Below are 24188 nucleotides of genomic sequence, written 5' to 3'. Positions count from 1 at the left end.
TACAGGCCGGGCGCGGTGGCTCACGCCTGTAATCCTAGCTCTCTGGGAGGCCGAGGCAGGCGGATTGCTCAAGGTCAGGAGTTCGAAACCAGCCTGAGCAAGAGCGAGACCCCGTCTCTACTATAAATAGAAAGAAATTAATTGGCCAACTAATATATACAAAAAATTAGCCAGGCATGGTGGCGAATGCCTGTAGTCCCAGCTACTTGGGAGGCTGAGGCAGGAGGATTGCTTGAGCCCAGGAGTTTGAGGTTGCTGTGAGCTAGGCTGACGCCACGGCACTCACTCTAGCCTGGGCAACAAAGCGAGACTCTGTCTCAAAAAAAAAAAAAAAAAAAAAAAAACTACAATAAGGTATGATATTCCTATTAGAATGGCTAACATCAAAAAAAGATCAAGTGTCAGCAAGGATGTGGAGCAACTGAAGTCCCATACACCAAATGCAAGAATGTAAAATGACACCACCACTCTAAAACTCTGCTTGGCAGTTCCTTAGGAGTTAAATAAAGACCTACCTCACGACCCACCCATTATACACCTAGAGATTCATCCAGAAGACTGGAAAACACATCCATACAAGGACTTGTACACAAATATTAGTAGCAGATTTAGTCACAATACCCCAAAACTGCAAACAACAGTTAATATCCATTAACAAGTGGATGAACCAAATGTGGTACATTCATAGGATATGTTACTATTCATTGCTCACACAGTTTACTGCAACAGCCACTTAACTGGTTTCCCTTTCCCCCTTTAATCTACTCTCAAAACCAAAATGATCCTTGTTAACTCGTCCTATTACCTGAGGGAATCAAAATATGCCATCCGAAAATATGCTGCTTTGGCATATAGATTATCTTGAGTTAAAGACACTCGAAAAACAGCAGAACCAAGAAGTGCATTTTGACTCAAATAGGTCCCAATTTCATTAAAAGACAAGATCCTTACAGTGTCCTATGGAGCCCTCATCAACTGCAGATGACAGACATACAGATTAAATTTGCACTGTGACTACAAATCCTCCCTATGACTTTCAGATAGTCAATCCAGATTTTACTCTTTTTTTTTTTTTTTTTTTTAAGAGAGGGTCTCGCTCTGTAATCCAGGCTGGAGTATAGTGGCATGATCATAGCTCACTGCAGCCTGAAACTCCTGGCTCAAGTGATCCTCCTGCCTCAGTCACCCAAGTAGCTGGGACTACAGGTATACATTGTCAAACCTGGCTCATTTTTCTAATTTTTTGTAGAGACTAGGTCTTGCTATGTTGCCCAGGCTAGTCTTGAACTCTTGGTCTCAAGCCTCAGCCTCTCCAAGTGCTGGGATTATAGTGAGTCACCGCGCCTGGCTCCCAAACTGGATTTTAATCTTTCCATCGTCACCTCACTTCCTCTGACTTTATCTCCAAATACACTTCCATCTCACTCCCACTGTTCTAGCTAACCTGGCCTCCTTGCTATACCTTCAACATGCCAGGCATACATATTCCTCCCTTGAGGTCTCTGAATCTACACTCCTGCCCCAGACACCTGCATGGCTCACTCCCTTGCCTCATCTGGATCCATGCTCCAATGTCACCCAAGTGTTCCCCACCCCCATGTGAGTGCTGTGAGTATGCACACACACGTTCACACTCAGCCAGCATTCCTCTAGATTTTTCTCTGCTTTATTGCTCTCCATAACACTTACCTCCTTTAACATTCTATATAATTTATTTATTATGCAAGCTAGAATTTAAGTTCTAGGAGGGTAAAGGGTAGTGATTTTCTCCCTCTCTCTTTTTTTTTTTTTTTTTCCTTGTTATATCCCCAGAGCCTAGAATAATTCCTGGCACATAGTAGATTCTCAGTATATGTATTGGTCCCCCAAAAAGCTCCTTTGGTAATTTTTATTTTTGTAAAAAAAGGGAAGATTATCTTCTATCCAAAAATTGCTTCATGTTCAGACATATATGGTATGTCTTTAAACCTTCTAGCACCAATATGAAAAACCAGAATTTCTTCTCTTCTGTATACAGTAGTCCTCCCTTATCTGAGAAGGATACATCAGACCCCTAGTGGATGTCTGAAACTGGGTATAATACCCAAATCCTATGCACACTATGTTTATTCCTATACATGCAAACCTATGATAGTTTAATTTATAAATTAGGCACAGTAAGAGATCAACAATAATAAAATAGACCAATCATAACTATATACTGTAATAAAAGTGATGTGAATGTGGTTCCCCCCCAAAAAATATCTTACTGCACTGTAGTCACCCTTCTTCTTGTGATGAAGAAGGAACAGAGTGGGACAGTGTGAGATTTCATCACACTACCCAGAACAGCATGCAATTTAAAACTTATGAATTGTTTATTTCTAGAATTTTCCATTTCATGTTTTCAAACCTTGGTTGACCACAGGTAACTGAAACTGCAGAGAAAGGGGGGGGCACTGTAATTATTTGGGATATACTGCTAGACCATGCATAGTTTAAAAATCACAAGAATTTCAGCTTGCTAGACCAAGTATATCCTATGAAAAGATAAAGTCCACATGCTATGGTTTAATGACTCACCCTGAACATTTGACATGTCTCAGGAACAAAGTCAGGTGTTTGTGCTAACATGTGACTACCAACCTTAGTCTTCTGTCATTTTCTTCTTGCCTTAGGATGTGATTTACCTAACCCGACAAGGGCCAAACCTATGGAGAGTGAGCTAGCTGGCATTCAACCCTGGGAAAAATAAAAGGATTCTAATGGGTTGGGCAAAGTCCTAAGAAAATGACTTCTTTTCTCACTAACTGTATTCCATTAAGAATTTTTCAACTGATTTTTAACCCAAGTACTCCTAAATCTCTAAAAGTGTCTCTATAGAGGATAAAATCATAAATACTGTCTGTGGAATTTCTTTTAACCTGTAGACTTTTGACCTCATTACAAATATTTAAATGATTTAGTGTAGTCTGAGAGTTCTAGTCTACAATTCAAACTGCAAATAAAGCAATTCAACCTTAATTGGGTCAAGTGCTCTGTTTGTTTTTCCTTTTTTCTCTACCATTATATTGAGAGCTCTTGAGTGAAAAACTTCTTAGTGGCTGAATTTCTACAGTTTCCCAAGACCCTTCACTATAACCACAGGCAAAGGTTCAACACCTAACCATAACCCAATAAAGGACCCAATTTATATAAGCAAAGCTTATCAACTTTAATTCTAAACTGAATAGGTAATTTGATCTTCCAATAATTTGAGGTGTTAACATTATACCATAAAACAATTCTAGTTACCCTTACTACCTTCTCTAAGGTTGTGACGAGCCACAACTTCCAATGACATGGGCTGCAGAGATTCTAACTGCAAAACTGATCTAACAACATTGAGCTCTATTTCTGTGAAATAGAAGTGAAAGACAGTGCAAAATTTAGGATTATACAGCCCCTGGCTACATACTCTGTCCACACCAGAAGGATACAGTGATCATGTAAAACAGTAAAATATCCATAGTGGGGAGATGAGCTATCAGGGATCCACGAAAAACTTTTACTGAGGCATTTATTTAAGGGATCCATCAGAAGCAACACAAGAGAAATAAAATCTCTATCCAGCACTTACACATACATACAGTATTTTGGAATAATAGCATTCTCCTATAGCACAGTGATAACTGACATATATTTATATGTATATTTATAAATGTTGTCGGATGAATTTGAATCCCCTTTATGTCGCATCTTTTCAACCTCTCTTTTTCCTGTACCATCATACTATAAGCTTTTGAGTGAAAGACTGAGTTGGGGTGATTTTGTTTCTTACTAGTGCTCTTCTCTGTGACCACTAGGAAAATTGTCTATGCTCAAAAGAACTTGAGTGAATGCTATCAGCAAACAGAGGCACATAAATAGTAGGGAACAACTACCTAGAACCCCGATAAAAGTGCACCAGGATTGAAACAGGTTTAGTAAATTCCTGTTGATGACTCTGACTCAAGAGCTCTGCCGTGGAAAGCCATGGCTTCTCACTCTGCTCATTGTTCACTCAAACTGGGAGGTTATTGTTTGTTTCCGGAATATCTCCAAATGCTACAGAGTACTTTAAGCTACACACTCTAGCTACATATTCTAGTTATTCATATTCTAGCTACAAATTAACTCCATTGCTCAGTATCTGCCTACAACCCACAGAGCCTGATGAGGATTTATACCAATTCAAGGCAAGGTTTTTACTCTGTGGCAGCATTTAATCTTTAACTCGAAATAACAATACTTGAAAAAGACTGCACCAGATTAGGGACTGAGAAGTTTGGATTCTATCCCCAGCTAGGCTAAAATTCTGCTCAGTACCTTTGGGAAGAGTTGTTTCACTTCTGCCAGCTAGAGTTTTCCCCAAGAGCAAAATGAATGGGGTACTACATATATGGTCAATTAGGTCTCTTCTAGATCCAAATTCTGAGTTTATATTTGGATCAACGTCAATATAGGGGAAAGATAACAAACAATAAGGAGAGAGATCATCTTTATTATTAAACCCCAAATAGTGTAAATTGTTGAAATTATTCATTTCAATTAACACACAATAATTACTTCAACAACCAATAAAATGAACAGGGCTTACATGCATCTCATGACATTTAGAAAAAGCACAGTGCCACCTTTAGCTAGCATTTTGTTGTTACAACTTCAGTGACCTCACTAAAACAATTTAGATTCCAGTACTAATACTCAGACATTAAAGCAATTCCTCTTAACAACAACAAATTGCCACTAGCTTTCTTGAGGTCATGCTGTTGTTCCTCATTAATTATCATAATTACTTAGCACACCCCAAAGAAACCCAATGATATTTTAAAAAACTACATTTCACCCGACTTCAAAAGAAAACAAATTCTACAACTACCACACACTGATGTTAAAGGCCTGAACAAACACAGGAGAAAAATCTGGATAGTAAAAAGCACTAAGGAAAAATACCTTTGATCAGGAAGCCAGTGGAAAATTAGAGTTGCTCATGAGTAGCAATGATCATGCCAAATTGCCGAAGTCCTCAGTATTAGCCTTTAGTTGCACTTAGGAAGTTCTCTTTCTTTCTTAATAAACCAGCAGTAATTTCATTGTATTTGCTAAAGTCCACATTATCACTATGCAGCCAATTATAAAACGTCCCGCAAGTAACCGTTATTGCTTCAAAAGTTAAGTATTTCCTGACTCTGCAATCAGGAAATACACAGATTGTTCAGGACAAAAAAGCAAAAGCTGTAGCTTTCTTTAAAAAGAACTTTTAATTTGGATAACCGTTGTCTCTCTTGTGCTGTATAAATAATCACAAGTGTCCAACACTTACTAATTATGAAGATGAGTGAAGATTAATCTATACTATGATGTCTTTTTTCCTCATAAGGTTTATTCATAGAACAGATGAACTTCAATAAACATTTTAAAATGGATACAAATATGAATGTGAGAATAAACTTGCAAAACATATTTCGACAAAAAAACTGAATCAATTCCTTTACAATTTATATGAGTTCAACTACTTGATTCATTATTAATCTTTTAAATAATTATAGTAGGCACAGCAAGATTTTAGACAAGCGTAGAAAACTAAAAGATGAGGGAAAACATTAGGGGACATTTCAAGCAAACTGAAACAACTTCATAACATGAAGGAATAGCAATTTAAACTAGTTTCACTACAACAGAGACGAGTATGGAAAAGAGCTATATTTGCTTTGGAAGTAATGTATGCCTTTGGAGGAAGGGCAGATTTCCTTTATAATCCTGCTTTGCTTAAGAAATGATAAGATTATAGACTGTCCAGGCAACATGGGGAAGACACCAAAAATACAATGGCATGATATAAATTGCAGCATTTTGAGAAATGACAAATTTGGTCATTTAATGTTATAACTTCTATTTGGCTTTTTAACATCTCGTCTTCAAATAATGGAAAACAATGGGAAGGTAAATAGACGCCATGAACACAGTTCATTTATATTAAAGGAACACTAACCATTTCTAACCATTTTTCTAGCCCAAGTTGCCTGGGAAGCACACCCAGTCCATGATATCATTTTAAAAGTGAAGCTATCTGACAATGTCATTTTAACTTTTATCTGAAAGTATTTCAGAGATTCTCTATATATAGTTAAAAATCTAAATTATTATTTTAGAGTAAATTTTCCACAGTAAAATGAAATCTAATTTGCACCTAAGTCTAAGTGCAAATTAGACTGGAGTAATACAGTGATTTTAAATCATAATAATAAGAGCAAAGGTGGCCTGAGGAATCACTGGTTGCCACCATCTTATTTTGCAGATGTAGAAACAAACTGTTTACATCAAAAGTTAAGGCAATAAGAAGGAAACTCACGAGATTACAAGAGAGGAGGCTACTTGGGGCCAAAAAAAGCAGAATATCTCTGTGACTAAACCCAGAGTGATACAAGTAGCTTTGTTTTTGATCCTTGGGCTGTCAGCCAAGACAGTTTCCTCTCAGACCAGGCTTTGGTTCTTAGATATTCTCAGTCACTTTGCTCCAAACCCATTTATGGTTCATTCTTCTCTAACTGCTGCTTTCCCTGATGGTCTCTCGGTTAGGCCAAATATCAGAGACAGAAATTCCTTCAACCTTTCTACGACATCCTCCCGTCTCCTCTGTCTTCACCATTCATGTGTCTAAATTCCTTCTGTGGAAGACAGTCTTACCCGATGACCGTTACAAATTTGCAAACATGACCACATATAAAATACACAGGAGTTACTCACAGGAAAAAATTCTGGGCAATCATGTGATTCCATTAAGAGAATGGAATCTCCTCAGAAGTGGCTAAGGTTGGTGCTTGAGGGAAATATAAATGCAACAAGAAAGAAGATGGGCATGTGGCAGTAAGTCAGATGACAAAAGAGTAGGCCACGACAGTGGCTTTTCCCTTTCAAAAGCAATGACATTATTTCTAAAGGGAAGCATGCATACCAGCTAAGTCCTCAACACACAGTTAGAGGGCTTCCGTGTAAAACTCCACTCCAATACCTCTGATTATCTATAGAACAGACACTAGCCCCTCCCAGCCTTGGGTTTTTCAACTTCAAAATGGAAATCATAACATTTATCTCAGAGGGTATCTGGGAAAAAATGAATTAGATGTGAGATACGCCTGACACAGGGCCGGACAGTGAAAGCATTCAATATTGGTTAATTAGATCAAAATATAATTCTGATTTGTGCTATTTAAGAAGATGAAAGACGTGAGAACCTATTGCTAAATAAAAATCTCTGCCTTCATGAAAGTTAAATGGGAGGGGGAAGGAATGGGGCAGAAAAAAATAATAAACAAGATAAGTCAAATACAAGGGATTTCATCGAAAATTTCCAAAGAGAAAAATAACGCAGGAAAGGGGGAAATTTGGAGGGCCAGAAAATGTGGAGGGGAATAGTTGTCATTTTAGAGAAAGGACTCTTTGCAAGATGACATTTGAGTGAAAACCTGGAGTGAGGAAGGGCATAAGCCACACAAATATCTGGGGAAGGAACCTTTCAGACAGACTATCAAGTGCAAAGGCCCGAGGAACAAATTTGCCCGGCATGTTCAGGGAGCTGCGAGGAACCAGTGTGGCTGGATGGGAGTGAGTGACACGAGGCTGTGGGAGAGGCAATTGTGGGGGACAGGGGAGATCTAAATCACCACAGGCCTCAAAAGGACTTTGGCTCTTACTCTGGTGAGACAGAAAGTCACTGGTACGGTGCTGAGTGGAGAAATGACATGATGTGGCTGCTGTATGGAGAATGGGCAAGGTGACAGGCAGGGGCCCACTGCACTGGTGCAGGGGAAGCCACTGGTGGCTCACACAGGAGCCACAGCAAGGGGTCAGCTTTTGGATATGATTTTAAAGGTACAGACACAATGATTTGTTGATGGGTCCAATAGGGGTTGCAGGAGAAGGAAAGGAGACAAGGGTGATTTCAGGGTTTGTGGCCAGAGGAATTAGAAAAATGTAACAGAACAGCTTGAGGGAGGAAGATGGCTTAAGAGATCAGGAGCTTAGTTTTGGACATGTTAATTTTGAGACACTTATAGACATCCAAGAGGAGATGTCAGTAGGCAGTTGCATATGTATGTCTAGAGTTCATGGGAAAGATCAGGGCTGAGATAAAAATTGGAAGTTATTGGCATATAGATGGTATTTGAAGCCATGAGTTAGATGAGTTCATCAAGAGAGTGAGTATGGATGACACAGAGAGAGACAGACAGACAGGGACATAGAGAGCCAGGCAGAGAGAGAGAGCAGAATCCCCAGGGACCCAGCCCTGAGGTACACAATGCTTACAGTTTGGAAGATGGAGAGATGTGAACAAAGGAAAATAGAGCAAGAACCAGGGGAAAAATATGGGGAGAATGGTACCCTGAAGCCAAGTAAGAGAGGTTTCCTGAAGGAGGGAGTAATCCATGAGATCATAGGTGCCTTTGATGAGAAAAAATCTGATGGGGCTAAGAGTAAAAGCCTTACAGGAGTAGGTTCAAAAGAAATTTCAGGAATGAAGGCCAAAAACAATAGGAACAGATAACCTATTAGGACAGGAACTGAAGGAACAAATGATTCAAGAGAGGGCTCTCTCACAGATGGAAGAACCGACAGCTTCCAATAGAAAATACGTGACAGTGACAGGGGTGCTGTTAGCTCCAGAAAGAGGGCAGAATTGCTGGAGCAACATCCTTAAGGAGGCAAGAAGGGGTAGAATCTGGGGCCCAGGGGAAGAGGGTGAACTGAACCGGGGGCAGGGGCAGTTCATCCTAAAGGGAAAGGCAGACCGTAAAGGCACAGGTGCAGGCAGATGAGGTGACGTGAGTTCGTAGAATTTCTCCTGTGACTGCTTTAAATCTCTCTGTAAAACAGAAAGCTTACTCATGAGCTGAGATGAGGATGGGGAAGATCTAACAGAGTACTGAACATCAATATTAAACTTAATTCAAGCCTGAGTGTAGGATAAATGGTAAGACGTTATCTTTAGAATCCTTGGGCTACGCTTTCTATGCTCTCTGGATGGTAAGAGGTGATCTCTACAAGGGTGCATTTGCATTTTAATCTACGGTTTAGCCAGAGATCTCAAGTATCTTGGGTGAAACTCAGGAATCAGCCAATAACTGGAAGAGAGGTTTGCACCCTAAAATAAAGCCATGTAGAAAATTGCTTTCTTTACCTAGGAATAGACTGTGGGCTAGTCTATAAAAGTAATATTTATATAAAGTATAAATTTATACTTTATATTATTATATATTATAAATTTATATAAAGTATAAACACTTTGAAAAAAGTTTGCATGTAATTAGGAAAAAATCCCACTATTCTACTATGCTGTACCTTCTCAAAATAAACATAGTTTGATTATAAAGTATTTGTGTCATTTATGAAAAATAACTGTATTTCTTTCCTGGGAGGTATATATTTACATGAACATGGTTTTTAGAAAGGTGAAATAAGAAACAAAGTCATCAAAGCAAGAAAATAAAACTTCTTATAAACATGTTACCAAGAAAGTTAATCTCCATTTTCTAGGGGCAGCTAGGAAACACCCCTGAAATGTTGCTGTTTATTTATTTATGCAGGCATCATGAGACCCATGGTTTCAAATGCAGCATATCCCTCTTTCCAAACCATAAAGTACCATTAAGGTGAGATAAACTTACTACCTATTTATTCAATAAGATGCTTTCTATTTATAAATTAATTCTATTATCTGTTTAATGCTCTCACTTTTTAAAGTATAGTTCAATACCAGTCGTATTTTTCTCCAAAAAACCACTAGAGGGCGCTTTCCCACATAAACTAGTTTGAGCCAAAAAAAAAAAAATGCAAAAAAGTTTCTTATCATGAAAAAATGCCCCCACTGTTTATAAAATATTATTACTGCTGCTCTCATGTTAAGTTCATAAAATTAACCACTGGCAGGTAAATTTACCGGAATTTTGACTGGCTAGACAAGTCTGGCAATAAAATTAGTAAATTAATAAAATAAAGTTAGACTGAAAAAATTAGAGTACAGCAAAGTGAAGTGTTGATGAGATTTAATCTGTTAGATATTTTCGAGCGGGGCATAATAAGCAGAGTAAGAAAAATATGTCTTGGTCCTTCATCATGAAATAGAAGAGTATAAAGTCATATAGACAAAATTCTAAAAAAACTATACACTTAAGTAGTTTTAACTTATGAAATGTCTGAAGTCATGAGAAGAGAAACTTTTGAGCAAGGCTCGGTTGCGCAACGAAATGGGCCTTGGGAAAAGAGGCCAGGGAGCGAAGGCTGAACCCAGAGGGATCTGGACACGACAAGCTCTAGCTGAGATCAGTAGATAAAGCTGTCATACTACCAGGAAGCAAAAACGCCATGCATTTCTCAGAAACCTATTTTTGTCCTGGCCTTCCATATTACTGCAGATATTTATACCACTGCAACAGATTTTTCACCTTGCAAGTGAAAATATAATATGACATTCTTGAACTTTTATTTGGAGATTGCAGTTACTTACAAACATCATTAACCACTCAAGGAACATATGTCTTCCTTCTTCAAAAAAGAAAACTCCTAACTGCAGGACACCCGGGGATAAAAATAAAAACACACATTCACCTCTCTCCAAGCTTAGGTGGGAAAGAAAGGCAATAGCAAGCAACCAGATGCCTGATCTCTGACCCAGACTTGCACTTTTCATGAGTGAAGGAAAAAGCAATGGTCTCCATAGAGTTGCCATTCATACTGGAGCTCTATATGCACCCTCTCCAACCCTCACAGTGGAGTCAGACTCCTTGAAACAACATGAGTCATAACAGAGTGTGCCTGATCTGGCTTCTCCCAGGGAATGAAAACTTAATGCTATCGCATTTTGCAGCAAAGCAAGATTGCCTTTCTGGCCCTTATTTCTCTTTCCTGGCTAGGACTATAGTGAACATCACCAGAGAAAGGTTCTGATCAGAAAAGACACCTGCAGAGATAAGACTGGCTGTTAAAACGTATGTCTCTTTGTTCATTAAATATCAAAGACCCCAGCCCCTCCCCTTCTTTTGTGTGGCCTGGCAAAATGATAATAAGGTAAAGTGTATAATGACTTAGGTGACCCAAATGACATCACTCTCCTGTTATCTTTGCAGAAAACAATGAAATGCTTGAGACTTTTATGACCTTGGAGAAAGTACATGTGCCTTCTATGCACCTCACACATATCCGACTTGAAACCAGGTTAATAAATATAATACTTCCACAAGCAATACACCTCTACCTGTGAAGTCTCTGAAATGTCACCATATTGTTACCACCATATTGCCTGGGGGCCTTCCGGAAGCATGTACTGTGTCATGCCCAGCCCAAGCCAGGCCCTACCCACTCACTCTATGCCTGCCCTGTGGACAGAGATCTCCTCTCCCCTTCAATGGAACTCAACCCCATGACACCATTACATTTCAATGAATTGTTCTTTCATGATTGTGTAAATATTTCAAGTAAACTCTGGTAACTCAGTATACCAAAGCCCCCCAAAAGATATTTTTACTCATCAAATTGTATGTGTGTCAAACATATAACTGTCAGATTTTAATTCCTTTAAAGAAGCTCTTACTTTAGAATTTTACATAGAATTTGTGACATTAAAAGATTTTTCAGGATGTAATAGCCTTAATTCTTTAATACCCAAAACACTTCCTTAGGTCTACATTTAAAAGATTAATGATTACAGCAATGCTTCCATTTTAACAATGTGACTAAAGAAAAAAGAAAATAAGGAAATTGTTCACTGCTTACTAATAATTAGCCTGTATAATGTGATAATGGGGCCTGAAGTCATTTTCATCAACATTCCCAAACAAGGGGTCTATGTGAGCTGTGGTCTTGCCAAATTTCACAGCTTCAAAGTCAGGAACTAAATTCAAAGCAAAGTAGCAGCCCCCACTTTTTTCACACTTGGACTGCTTTCAAGAAAAAGTAATATGATCTTAATTGTAAATCATTTATAAATGACTTATCAGCTTTAATAGACATTGCTTTGTCTAAACATCACCCACTTAACAAATGGTTTCGGTGGATGCTGCCAACACTTGCATCCTCCCCTGGTCCCATCTTCCCACCCACCACAAAGCAGCCACAGGAAAGGGCAAGCAATCCAAGCGAGTCCAGCGAACAGGTCAACGGGCAGGCATGTGACTGGAGCCAGGTCAATCTGAGTTCCTCCCTAATATTTCTCCACCAGAAGATGAGACAACAGCTGTCAAATCTCAAGCTGTTGAAGAAGTTAGTGTGGGACCATAGCTGGCCACATCCTTTCACTGGAGAAAGCCAGTCTTCAGTAACACAAAATGAAACCAAACCAAGAGGAAAACAGAATTAGAACCAAGATGTGGAGAGAAAGAGTCCTGGTGTGATCAAGTCCCAGGTGTAGACATCCTTGCAGGTATGGCAAATGAGCCTTTGGTCCTCTCTGATTCTGGGGCCACTCCAGGATCCTTTCATATGGGTGGTGTTTTTCAGCCTTGCCTATGAGAGTCCTAACTAGTATACGAGTCTGTGAGACTAAATGCTAACATAGAAGTTAAGGAATCAGTTAGTGTTACATACAACCTGTTGAACCCAATCATGATGATTGGGTTCTTCTGCTGTGACTGAAACCCCAAATAGCAATTGGTTACACAAAACAGAAGTTTATTTTCCTCTGACATAAAAGTGCAGTTAGGGGCTCAGGGCTGTTTGGGCTCTTCATTACATCATTAAATAACAAAGACTCAGGTTCCTTCTATCTTGTTTCTCTGCCTTGGGGGCCTCAACCACATGGTCCCAAAGAGTTGCAAGTATATTCCAGGCAGCAGAATATGAAGAAGGAATGAATAAGAAGAAAAAGACAATCAAGGACATCCCCACTCCCACACACACACACACATGATGGACACTCTCTTATTTAGGAAAGGTTTCTTAAGGAAGCTGCCACACAACAAATCTACTCACACCCCACTGGCCAGACCAGTGGAATGCCTAGCAACAAGGGAAGCTGAGCAATGTAGTCCTGACTTTTGATAGCCATGTACCTAGCTCAAAATTCCATTACTAAAGAAGGGAGAACAGACATAGGGAACAACTTGTATTCTTGTCATAATTATCAATGATGCTTTAGAGAAAACACATTAGTCAGAGATCTTCAACAAAGAAAAACTGGGGAGAGCTGTAAGTCAAATTATTTAAATCATGCAATGGTTCTAAATAGAAAGGACTCAAGTCAAAGCTGTAGAAATATGTACTTAATGAAGATAAGACTTAACTAAGTGTTCCAAAATTTTCCCAAATTGAAGAAACAGGAACTTCATGACCAACCCTCAAAGACAGTCATGGGACTGTTCCTTGTTACCCCCAAAATAACAACGTGCTTCTGATGGTAATACCAGTAAGTTACACCTACAGACATCACTGACATTTATAAATATTCTTTCCAAATAGAACTATGTAAGGCTGGTGGCCTTTAAGTAAACTTTTATACTTTTATAGAGACAGCAATAGGGCAAAGACCCACAAATAGCCACCTAAAACTTATTTCGACCAGTCATGTGTTTCCATATGTTTTATTCCAGTGCAGTCACAAAGTAATGTGACTAATTAGTAAATATAATTAAAACAAATTAAATTTCTTAATTACATTTCAGCTTTGGAAATATAGATCCAATTTATTCCAGCAGGCCAAACACAGGGAAAAGCATTGTGTTTTCAACCAGCATTTATCCTATTACAGGAATTTACTGAGTAACTAAGGGCTAACTTTTACTGACTGTAACTTTTCGTTTCGATCATCTGGAGTATGTATTATATACATCTCTATCTTCATAAACAGTATATATTAGGCATAATGTAATTTTTTCTGTCTGACTCAAAGTGTGAACATCATGCCTTCAGTGTAACACGGTAAGGTTCTCCAGTTCCTAGCCAGCGGCTAAAAAAATATCAAAACCTGTTTGCATAGTAGGGTGGAGAACCTTAAACTTCAAACAGAGTGAGGCAGTGAAATGTCAAATTGGCTCAGATTGTCTCCAGGAAATACATCTCTTTATGAAAGCTGCAGCCCTACCTGAGGAAATCATCACCTTCTCACAAACACTAGCTCTTCCTCATGGTCCCTATTTGTCCAGGGAGCTATAACTACCACTCAATTGTTTATCTTACTGTCTAAATAACTGAATCTGGTTTCCACTTTTAGCCTCAGGACACCTAATTCTAAACAAATTGCAACGAGTGATAATATATGTTGCCTATATCAAGTTGTAGGATTCCTCAAATGACTTAGAATTCATCCGTATGCTTGAAAAGAAACATGAGAATACCAGAAATTGCTTCATATTTTTGTGCAAACTTTTCTCCAATAAAAATTTAACTTAAAACCTCCGGCAATTCACCTTGAAATGAAATCTTCACGCCCAGTAACTTCTTCATTGCACAAACACAAGTCAAGGGTATTGGCATCCCCAAGTCTGTGCCATCTACAAACTGCCACCATTCCAGGTCCACTTGAATCAAAAAACACTTACTGAATTCCTTCTCAGTGCACCAAGAACAGGAGAGACGCTATGTATGCAAAAATGAAAATCCAACACTCCTTCTTCTCTGATAGCTCAAACTCTAAAATGAATACAAATACAGACACAAAATACAGAACAATACAGTGAATAAGTGCTATATAGCTGTATGTTTACAGGGCCCACCTATGAATATGGACATGAAATTATTTAATAAATAAAATATTAGCAAACAATATACTAGAGACACAACATAATATTTGTAACAGAATAAAAATACAGTTGAATGTTAGGAACATATTGAGTGAGGCTGACTTAGTATAAGGGAATCATTTTAGAATGAGGATGTCTTGAGCATTTTTTCTACTTTAGGCTTTCAATACCTCTTTCTACCTAGGATCAGCTCAAATATCGTTCCAGGTTTCTCTCTCACTACCTCATTTCAAATAAATTACACTGGGCTGCTTGCTGCTTCCTCAGCATTGCCCAGACTTTTTTCTCTACACTTTTGCATATGCTGGTCTTTTCTGGCTACAAAAGCTTTCTTTTCAATCACTTTAAAACTGTTATTATCCAATATGGTAGCCTCTAGCCATAGGTGGAGATGAGCCTAGTATGAATAGGGAAAAATTTTTTTAATTTTAATTAATTTACACTTAAAATTTTAAAAGATACCCTGGTAAGTTACCGAAAAACTAAAGTATCATTGGTACAAACTGTATGTGAATTTTCTTTTTCAACTGTTAAATGTTATGAACTCCACATATATATAGATCAAGTATGTCCAATGAAAAGTTAGCTTCTGATTTGAGATGTGCTGGATATGGAAAACACAGCAGATTTCAGTGACTTAGTATACAAAATGTACAATATCTCAGTAACTTTCATACTGATTATGTGCTGAAATTCCAATATTCTGAAAATGCTGGGTTAAATAAAATACACAATTAAAATTAATTTCACACTGTGGAAACAGCCCAAGTGGCTATCAATCCAAGAGTGGATTAATAAAATGTGGTATATGTATACCATGGAGAACTACTCAGCTTTAAGAAACAACGGTGATATAGCACCTCTTGTATATTCCTAGATAGAGCTGGAAGCCATTCTACTAAGTGAAGTATCTCAAGAATGGAAAAAGCAGCACCACATGTACTCACCAGCAAATTAACGGATCAACACCTAAGTGGATATATAGGAGTAACATTTATCGGGTGTTGGGGGGGTGGGAGGGGGTAGGAGGGGAGGGTATATACAACCACAACAAGTAAGATGTACAACGTTTGGGAGATGGACATGCTTGAAGCTCCTACTCAAAGGGGGGACATGGGCAATATATGTAACCTTAACACTTGTACCCCCATAATACGCTAAAATAAATAAATAAATTTTTAAAAATTTTTAAAAAGATGAGAAACAAACAAAAAAATAAAATTAATTTCACTAATTTCTTTTTACTTCTTTTAATGTGGTTACTAAAAAGTTTTCAATTACATGTGTGCCTCACATTATATTTTAATTGGACAGAATTGTATTACAATCCTATCTTTATATACCCTTCGAGGTCAAGCTAAATGTCATGAACTCTTAAAAACCTATCCTGAATTCTTCAAAGAGAAATGGTCTCACCCCCACCCACACATGGCATACAGTAGACACTCAATAATATTTACTGAATAAACAAACAGCTAAAATGTTTTGTCTTTATCTTCATGGTACTTAGTACATTTTGACTTGTACAGTAGACACTATATTTAGTCACCCAGTGGTGTCTGTCTCTCCAACAGATGTGTCTCCTGCCTCTTATCTATTCCTAGCATGAGACCTAGCACATGACTCTCACTCGGTATGTTTGCAAAATGAATGAACTAATGAATGAGGACAGAAAGAATCAAAGAGAAAAAGGTGGTTCTGCTCACCCTCCTAGATCACATTTCTGAACAGACTGTTCCCTGGACCCAGCGTATTTTCATTTGGGAAAACAGTATTAATCAAATTAAGAGTGTCACCCGACAAGCAGTTGCCAGCTCTAAAAAGAGAAGCTGATAACAGTCTTTGCATGACCATGGCTAATGTACATACATGAACCATTTATAAGTGAAAATCCAGGAAAGTTAGGCTTTTATAAGTAATATTCACTATGGACTTATTATGTGCACTTACTAGATAATAATCGCTACCATTTATCGAGTACTTATTATATGCTAGGCACTGTTTTAAATGCTTTATATATTTTGTCTCCTTTAATCCTCACAACCATCCTTTGAGATAATTCTATTATTATCCTCATTTTACTGATAATAAAACTGTCCTAGATTCTACTGATTTATTTAACTCACTCACAAAATCACATTAAGTGAATCAAAAAAATAAATATGACATTTTCCAATCTTGACAGAAAAATGAGATCAAAGGCTGTGTGATTACACCAGAAATTAGACATCAAACACTTGGTTTCTGTAACAATGTTTTCTTATAATTAACTGTGTGTGCCATAAAGCCTCTCCGTCCGGCTATGATCTTGAACAATTGACAATATTTTTATAAACATCATCAGTTTAATTCTACCCTACAAGCTTATTCATAAATACAAAACAGAAAACAAGAGGATTAGTAAAGTTGTTAGTGCGCTGCTGCGTTATCAAATATCTGTATCAGCATCTACTGGGTCAAGCTGCCAAAAACATCGTCTTAAACACATAAATTCTATCTACCACATTAACATATTGGGCAATAAATTTGGACCAAAAGCCATGACTATTATTTAGCACCTCTAAAAAATAATGGACTATAAGAGCAGTTTTTATGAACACATTACATACTTTTTATATGGCTTCATAGTTCTTATAACAATGACACGTGCTATAAAATAATAAAATATGCTTTTTAATACAGCTTTGTTGTTTTCTTTAATGATATTAATACATGCTCATGGTACAATTATCAAACCATAAAGACAAATACAAATATGAAAATACTCATCCAGACAAAACCACTACTGAAATTTTAGTGAACACTCCTCCACGCATTCCTCAATGTTAAAATAGTTAATATAGATACAAAATATGCTAAACACACAAACAAAGTTTTATGATCTTCTTTGTGCTTAAAACCATGGCTTAGGCCATGTATGGGACATTTTCTCATATCAATAGTTTTGGTCTTTATCATCATTTTTAAAATGCTTTCTAGAATAGCAATTCTCACTTTTTAAAATTATTGAGAGACCCCTAATTATTGAGATACCCCTTTGTATGTGTGCCTATATCTATCAATATTGACCTTTTAGAAATTATCATTAAGAAATGTTTAAATATTTATTTATTAAGTCATTTAAAATAAGAATAAGTCATTACATATTAACCTAAATAATATATTTTTATCAAAATAAGTTCATTTTTTAAAACAAAAAATTTTGTGAGATGACCAGTATTGTTTTACATTTTTGCAAATCTTTTTATCATCTGACTTAATAATAGGTAGCTGGATTCCCTTATCTATTTTTACACTTGATCTGCCATGATATGAAGGAAGTCCAGCCTCACACAAATATACATAAATGGAAAGGGAGCACTTTAAGAGCCTTTTTAGATAATGGTTAATATTCTCTTTTGATACTATGCCCAAACCCAACCAGGGATAGTTTCTTAAAGGTTTGTGGCAATGTGAAATCTGAAACTGTATCAGTGAATTTTCCATACACTGTTCCATTAAAATTCATTTCTTTATCTTGCACTTCAAAGGGATCTTTTAACAGTGCATGACTTTGTAACTCACACATTGGCCTTTTGGAAAATTGGTTCCACATTGGTTCACTAACTTATGCAAATTCTGACACATTTTATTAAATATTATCAAAATACCACATTTGTTAATATTACCAGTAATCTCATCAGAATCATTAGTATCAGCAAGCTAATCAAGCTCACAGTGACAAATACAAGTTTTTCCAAAATCCTGAATATTGTCACTTGTTTTCTTTAAAGTGGCAACATTATTTTGTTCATTTTCAAGAAAATGTCTGCCAAACACCCAAGACTGACTAAGCACATTTTGTTACGAGTTGTTCTTTCAAGCAAAAATGGCATTCCATGAAAAAGAGGCTAGTTCGGCTCACAACTTGTATTTGTTTTCTGTTGCTGCCCTAATAAAGTACTACAAACTTCATTACCTTACAGTTCTGTGGGTCATAAGTCCAATGCAATTATGCCTTTATGGGTCTTATAGAAAACATAAATTAAGTCCAGTACGAGTTTTACCAGACAGACTGTGATCCTTATTGGAGTCTCTAGGGGGAAATCCATTTCCCTACAGTTGTAAGGCTGAGGTCCCTATTTTCTTTCTGTCAGCTGAGAGCTGTCCCAGCTTCCAGAGGACATCCACAATCCTGGTTTGGGGCCTCCTTCTTCCATCAGCAAAGCTAGCAACAACGGATCAAGTCTGTCTCACATCACATCTCTCTGACTTCATCTTCTACCTCCCTCCTCCCCTTCTAAGGACTCGTGTAATTAAAATGGGCTGCCCTGAAATACCCAGGATAATCTCCCCATCTCAAGGTCCTTAACTGTCACCACATCTGCAAAGTTACTTTTGACATGCAAGGTACTATCCTCACAGGCTTCTGGGATTCAAGCATGGACGTATTTAGGGGGACATTACTCTGCCAGTCACACAACTCATACAATTGTCCAAATGCTTTTTCTCTATACAGCCACTGTATTTGGTGTGCTGTTCCCATTTTATCATATATTATATTTTAAAATGTGTTCTCAAGGATCAAATTTTAATAAATTTAATAATTTCTACTGTTTCATCAAGGACATTCTTAAGCGGATCTGACCTTTTTTAAAAAACTGCTCATTCTTGAGGGTGTAGAATGCAATGAATATTAGTAGAGTTTGGGGCCATTCATTGATTCATGCTAAAATGCAGGTGTTATTACCTACCATTGTTTTCGCACCAGCACTGTAAATTTCAACGTAAGACACATAACATCCTAACATAACATCCTATGTTATGTTAACGTAACATCCTATGATGAAAATAGTTTTGATTTGCTAAGTCCCTCTAAGTGTTTCATGGAATCCAAGAGTTCTGCTAATCACAACTGAAAATCACAGTTCTAAAGTCTTCTGCCATGCCCATAGAAATGAAGTATTATAACATTGACCTAAGTTGCCTCCATTTTGCTCAATTATTTGTTAAACTTACAAACACATAGGTTATACTTAGAATTGAATGCCCTCCAAAATTGTTTAAACAGGCTCTAATACCAGCTCTCCAATTTACTGGCTGTGTAGTCTTATGCAAATTTATTATTAACGGCTCTAACTTTAGGTTTTTTATGTATAAAATAGTTTACTGATACGTACATACTACAAAATATTGTTGTAAGGATTTCTGAAACTAAATGAGGGTGTATATATGCTTGGCATATAATAAGTGCTCACTAAAATGGTAGCCATTTAGCCATTGTTACTCGCCATCTACTCTGGGATCAATATTTTTGCATGTGATTTTTTTTAAATAACAGACTGCAATATTCTTGACTTTTCTTAACTCGTCATACTTAAAATAAGACAGCACTATGCTTACTCGACTCCCATATATTTCCAGGAGTACTCACTCTGCAGACTGATCCTGCTTCTGTCAGTTAGCTACCCTGCAGTCAAAATGAATTATAAACGACCTTGAAAGAAGATTTGGAACGAAGACAAAAACATTAATCATACTGTTTATGTTTCATATTAAAGTTAAGTCACCTGAATCCAAAGACAGAAGAGAAAAGGTCCTCACTGCAGACAATCCACTTTCGATTCATTGACTGGCACCTGGGAGCTACGTCGCATGAATGTTCCCATGAGTTCCTATTCCACTTCAGCATCTCAGTGTCCTTACACCCACCTTCTCATACTTTCCTCTAACCACTGAAGACAGTTTTCTTTTCTTCTTTAGAGTGAATCCTTTCATCTTGACTGAGCCCCCCCCAGCCAACTCATCTCTCCTTTACTAGGACTCCAATTCCAACAGACCCTCTTCATTGAGACCTGCAATCATGTCTTCCCTGTGCACTTCATCCCTTTTGCAACCTTAAAAAATTAAAATTAAAATACACACAGACATAGCCTTTGGTTGTTTATACTGCTGCATTTGATTTTGTTTTTCCTTCTTTTTGCTGCCAAATACTCTAAACATGAAGTATGTAGTCATTTCTTAGACACCGCTGGAAACCTTGCATTCTCGCTTTTGATCCCCATTCTACAAAGCTGGTCTCCGAAATGTTACATCTATCTTTTTACTAGAGCAATTAATATTGTCTCAGTTTTTAATATTTATATACTAAAAATCATGTAGGGCATATTTTCTGCCAGGCCCTGCTCCAAACACGTTACAAGTATGAAGGAATGATGGGTAGTCTTTGCTGCACTAGATTCACCAGGTAATATGCTACCCACTAATAGCCACTTGGCTTGCTATGCACAGGCCAAGTCTACAAAAAGTAGACTTTCCAATGCAACAACATAGCAGTTTGGAGTTACTCAGAATTGGGAAATTTGTAAGTTCCACATTCTTGGGTACAATTTTTTAAATAGTATAAATAAAAATCTTTCCTGAATAACAGATAGTTACTTTCCTAGGGGAAGAATATGAATCAATTTATCACAATGATTTGGTTTCTGAAAATGTCTACATGAGTTGCTTTGAAATGAGGGTTATATAATATGACTTGGTAATTATAATCTTATATATATATATAGCTAGTAGTTTATAAAGTGCTTTTCAACTAATTTTGAGTCTTACAATTACCTTATGAGAAACACAGGACAAGCATAATTAACTTACAGAAGGAAAATCATGCAACTAGTAAACACAGAACTGATATGCAAACTCTGATAATTAAAAGTATCAGAGTGTACTGTCACATCAGACCCACTCGTTTTGAGCTCAAACTCATATTATGAATTTTACTCCCTTATTTATTAATATAGGCTTAGCAGAACCATAGTTTAGATTCTACAGATTTCAGATCTTGCCACAGCACTTTTGAATTTTAAAAAAGAAAAACCCATTAATAAACACAAGAGGTCATTAAAAGTACTAATATTCATAGAAAGAACAATGGTAATTTTTGCTGTATATTAAATCAGATTTGCCATATGTTTTAGCTGTGTAGTTTAAAAAAACAAACATGAAAACACAGAAAAGAAAAAGAGAATGTTCAGAGAGAACCACTCACATGCCAAATACTTGCCAAAATATAAACCTTATTATTCAACAGCACAAATTTTAGAGTTCATTTTCAAATATAATGGAGGCTAGATTTGACAACCAATCTTTTAAAAAATTAAAAAGTATGTGACTAATTGTTTTGTTTCGTTGACTCATTTATTCACTGTTACTTCTCAGTACAAGCTGCAAATCAAATATGCTCTTGGCAATGACCCTGAGCAATGGAAGCAATGTCGCTGTGCTTTCAGTACAGTGATGAAGAGCAGATTTGAGTTAAAGACAAACAACAACAGGAACAAAACTGTAGCTAGTTAATTTCATTCAGCAAACACTTATTCAGCAACTAAAATGTGCAAAATCCTTGCTAAAATTTGGCACAGTCTACGGTGGAGGAAAAAAAAAATCACTGCCCTTTTAGAGAATGCATCCAGTATAGAAGGTACCAAGTACAAAAAACAACCACTTACAACCAGAGTGTAGGCACAATACAGAAATGTGTTTGCATGTACAAGTGTATGAAGAAAAAAAGAGGTTATTCAATTTGAATATATTTTCTAAAAAGAATATTGCCATTCTTTTATGTGTTAAAATAGTCCTGAGACAGAAGTTGTAGGACAAAGGTAGAAGTTCCCTAAAACGTACTGTTGGTATCTACTCAGCAGTGGGTAAGGGTAGGCATCAGGCAGATACCACTACTTCCTCTCTGACTCCTCACCATGGAAGCTATGCCTCTTAACTTAGTGGAGTGTCTAACCAGGAACAAAGATGTAAGAGGCTGAGTGCAAACCAGAACTCTTTTCACAATTTTTCTTTAACTGAATAGTAAAGTACAAAAGGCATAATATGAAACCCATTCCTCCAGTATTATAATAAAATACCCATATACTATCAAAGACTATTTATAAAGATTCCTTGTACTTCTCTAGGAGTTTCTGGAAACAGCAAACCCATATAGAGTTCATAACGTTCACAATCCATGAGTAAAAATAAGTGATACCTTGGTATGTATCATGGCTCCAGAACCAGTTAATTTTGGGGTTCATTCCATTTTTATTGGTTGGCTTGTTTAAGTTCCCTTATTTCTATACAGGATCAGGTTGGTTTTGTAACCCACTGGCCCTAGACTTCCCTGAAAAGCCCCTGCTTTGTCTCATGACCTCCTATTAATGTAGCTCCTGCTTTCAGGCAATGTTTTCCACAGGCCTATTTCACTTGCTTATAATTAATGTGAAGGGTAAATGTTTAACCCAGTTTCCTTTATTAAAAGCCACAAGCTACAAATCTCACAGCTTCACAAATGTAGAAAAAAACTCAGTGCAGCCTCCCAGACAGTTTCATTCATTATACTAAAACAATAAAGCATACTTTTCTTCCAGCCATGAATGCTGTTAATGGAGTTTATATCTCAACCTTTTCAACTCAGTGGCTGTTTCAAAGAAGGAGTAACAGATTGACCTAAAGAGCAACCCTATCCTAAGGCCTAAAACCTTTCCAGATCTTGTTACTGCATTTTAAAAGATAAAGCTCAAGTTCACTGACAGAGACAAACCTTCCTGAAACAGTTTTCGGCAATCTAACCTTATCTCACCAGGGAGAAAGCAAAGAGATTCTTAAATAAGGACTAAAAGGGGTAGATACATTTTTTTCTAAAAAAGTCCTATCTATTTGCTTCATAATAATGATTTCCCAGTAAAGCTATTTAAGAAGAATTTCAAAAGTTTATCATCTAGTATAATTATCAGTTTTTAAAATGCAATAACTAATGTGTGGATGTAATTTATAAAACTCAAAAATATGAACATCAAAAAAAATTAAACAACAATGAAGAAGCAGAAATGTAAGATCATAAAAAAGATTTAAGGCAAACAAAAAAATGTAATCATACTCCCTTATATTTATTTATAGCATTATAAATTATAGCATTACATTTATTATAGCATTATAGCATATATTTATTTATGCTATAAATAAATGTAAGGGAGTATGATTACATTTAGAAAAAAATATTCTGAACACTTCAAGTATTTCTTTTCCTAAAATGCTGGAAAAATTCCTGATCACAGAATAGACACATTCTCAGATGAGAAAGGATTCAGAAAGTTTACCCATAAAGCATTTTGGAGAAGTTATTTAAAGATATGCTGGAGCAAGGCTAGAGAGTAAGATAAGAAACAGGAAGCCACAGGATCTAAGAAATAATCCAACCTTGAGGACTTAGTGCCCCCAGTCCCAACTGAAACAGCATAGCAGGGCTCTAGCGGAGAAGTATCTAGGAAAGAAATGGTTTCAGATTCGTTTGTATACTTGAGATGTCAGAAGAATTTAAAGGTCTGATTAAAACAGAGAAGGCAAGAAAAAAAATGGTAAATAGAGACTCCAAGAAAAATAAAATGTTGCAACACAAAAGAAGCATAATCATGGCACACTGACTCCTTAGTGAAT

The 24188-nt window shown here is 36.9% G+C and overlaps 1 protein-coding gene across 4 annotated transcripts in view; it reads right to left on the bottom strand.

The window, feature by feature from the left end:
- Window positions 1-24188, bottom strand: part of TBC1D4 (TBC1 domain family member 4) — a 173457-nt gene that overhangs the window by 69264 nt on the left and 80005 nt on the right. Inside the window, exon 1 of one of the 4 annotated variants that reach the window (XM_076009375.1) lies at window positions 4954-5339. The exons of the other annotated variants lie outside the window; for them this stretch is intronic. The gene's annotated coding sequence lies outside the window, so the exon portion shown is untranslated. Of the gene's footprint in view, window positions 1-4953; window positions 5340-24188 lie in introns of those variants that run through there. 4 annotated transcript variants of the gene reach the window in all.

Source organism: Microcebus murinus, chromosome 13 (genome assembly GCF_040939455.1).
Source record: "Microcebus murinus isolate Inina chromosome 13, M.murinus_Inina_mat1.0, whole genome shotgun sequence".
Classification (NCBI taxonomy): Eukaryota; Metazoa; Chordata; class Mammalia; order Primates; family Cheirogaleidae; genus Microcebus; species Microcebus murinus.
Note: the sequence above shows the minus strand (reverse complement) of the source record. Positions and strands in the feature narration are given on the sequence as shown.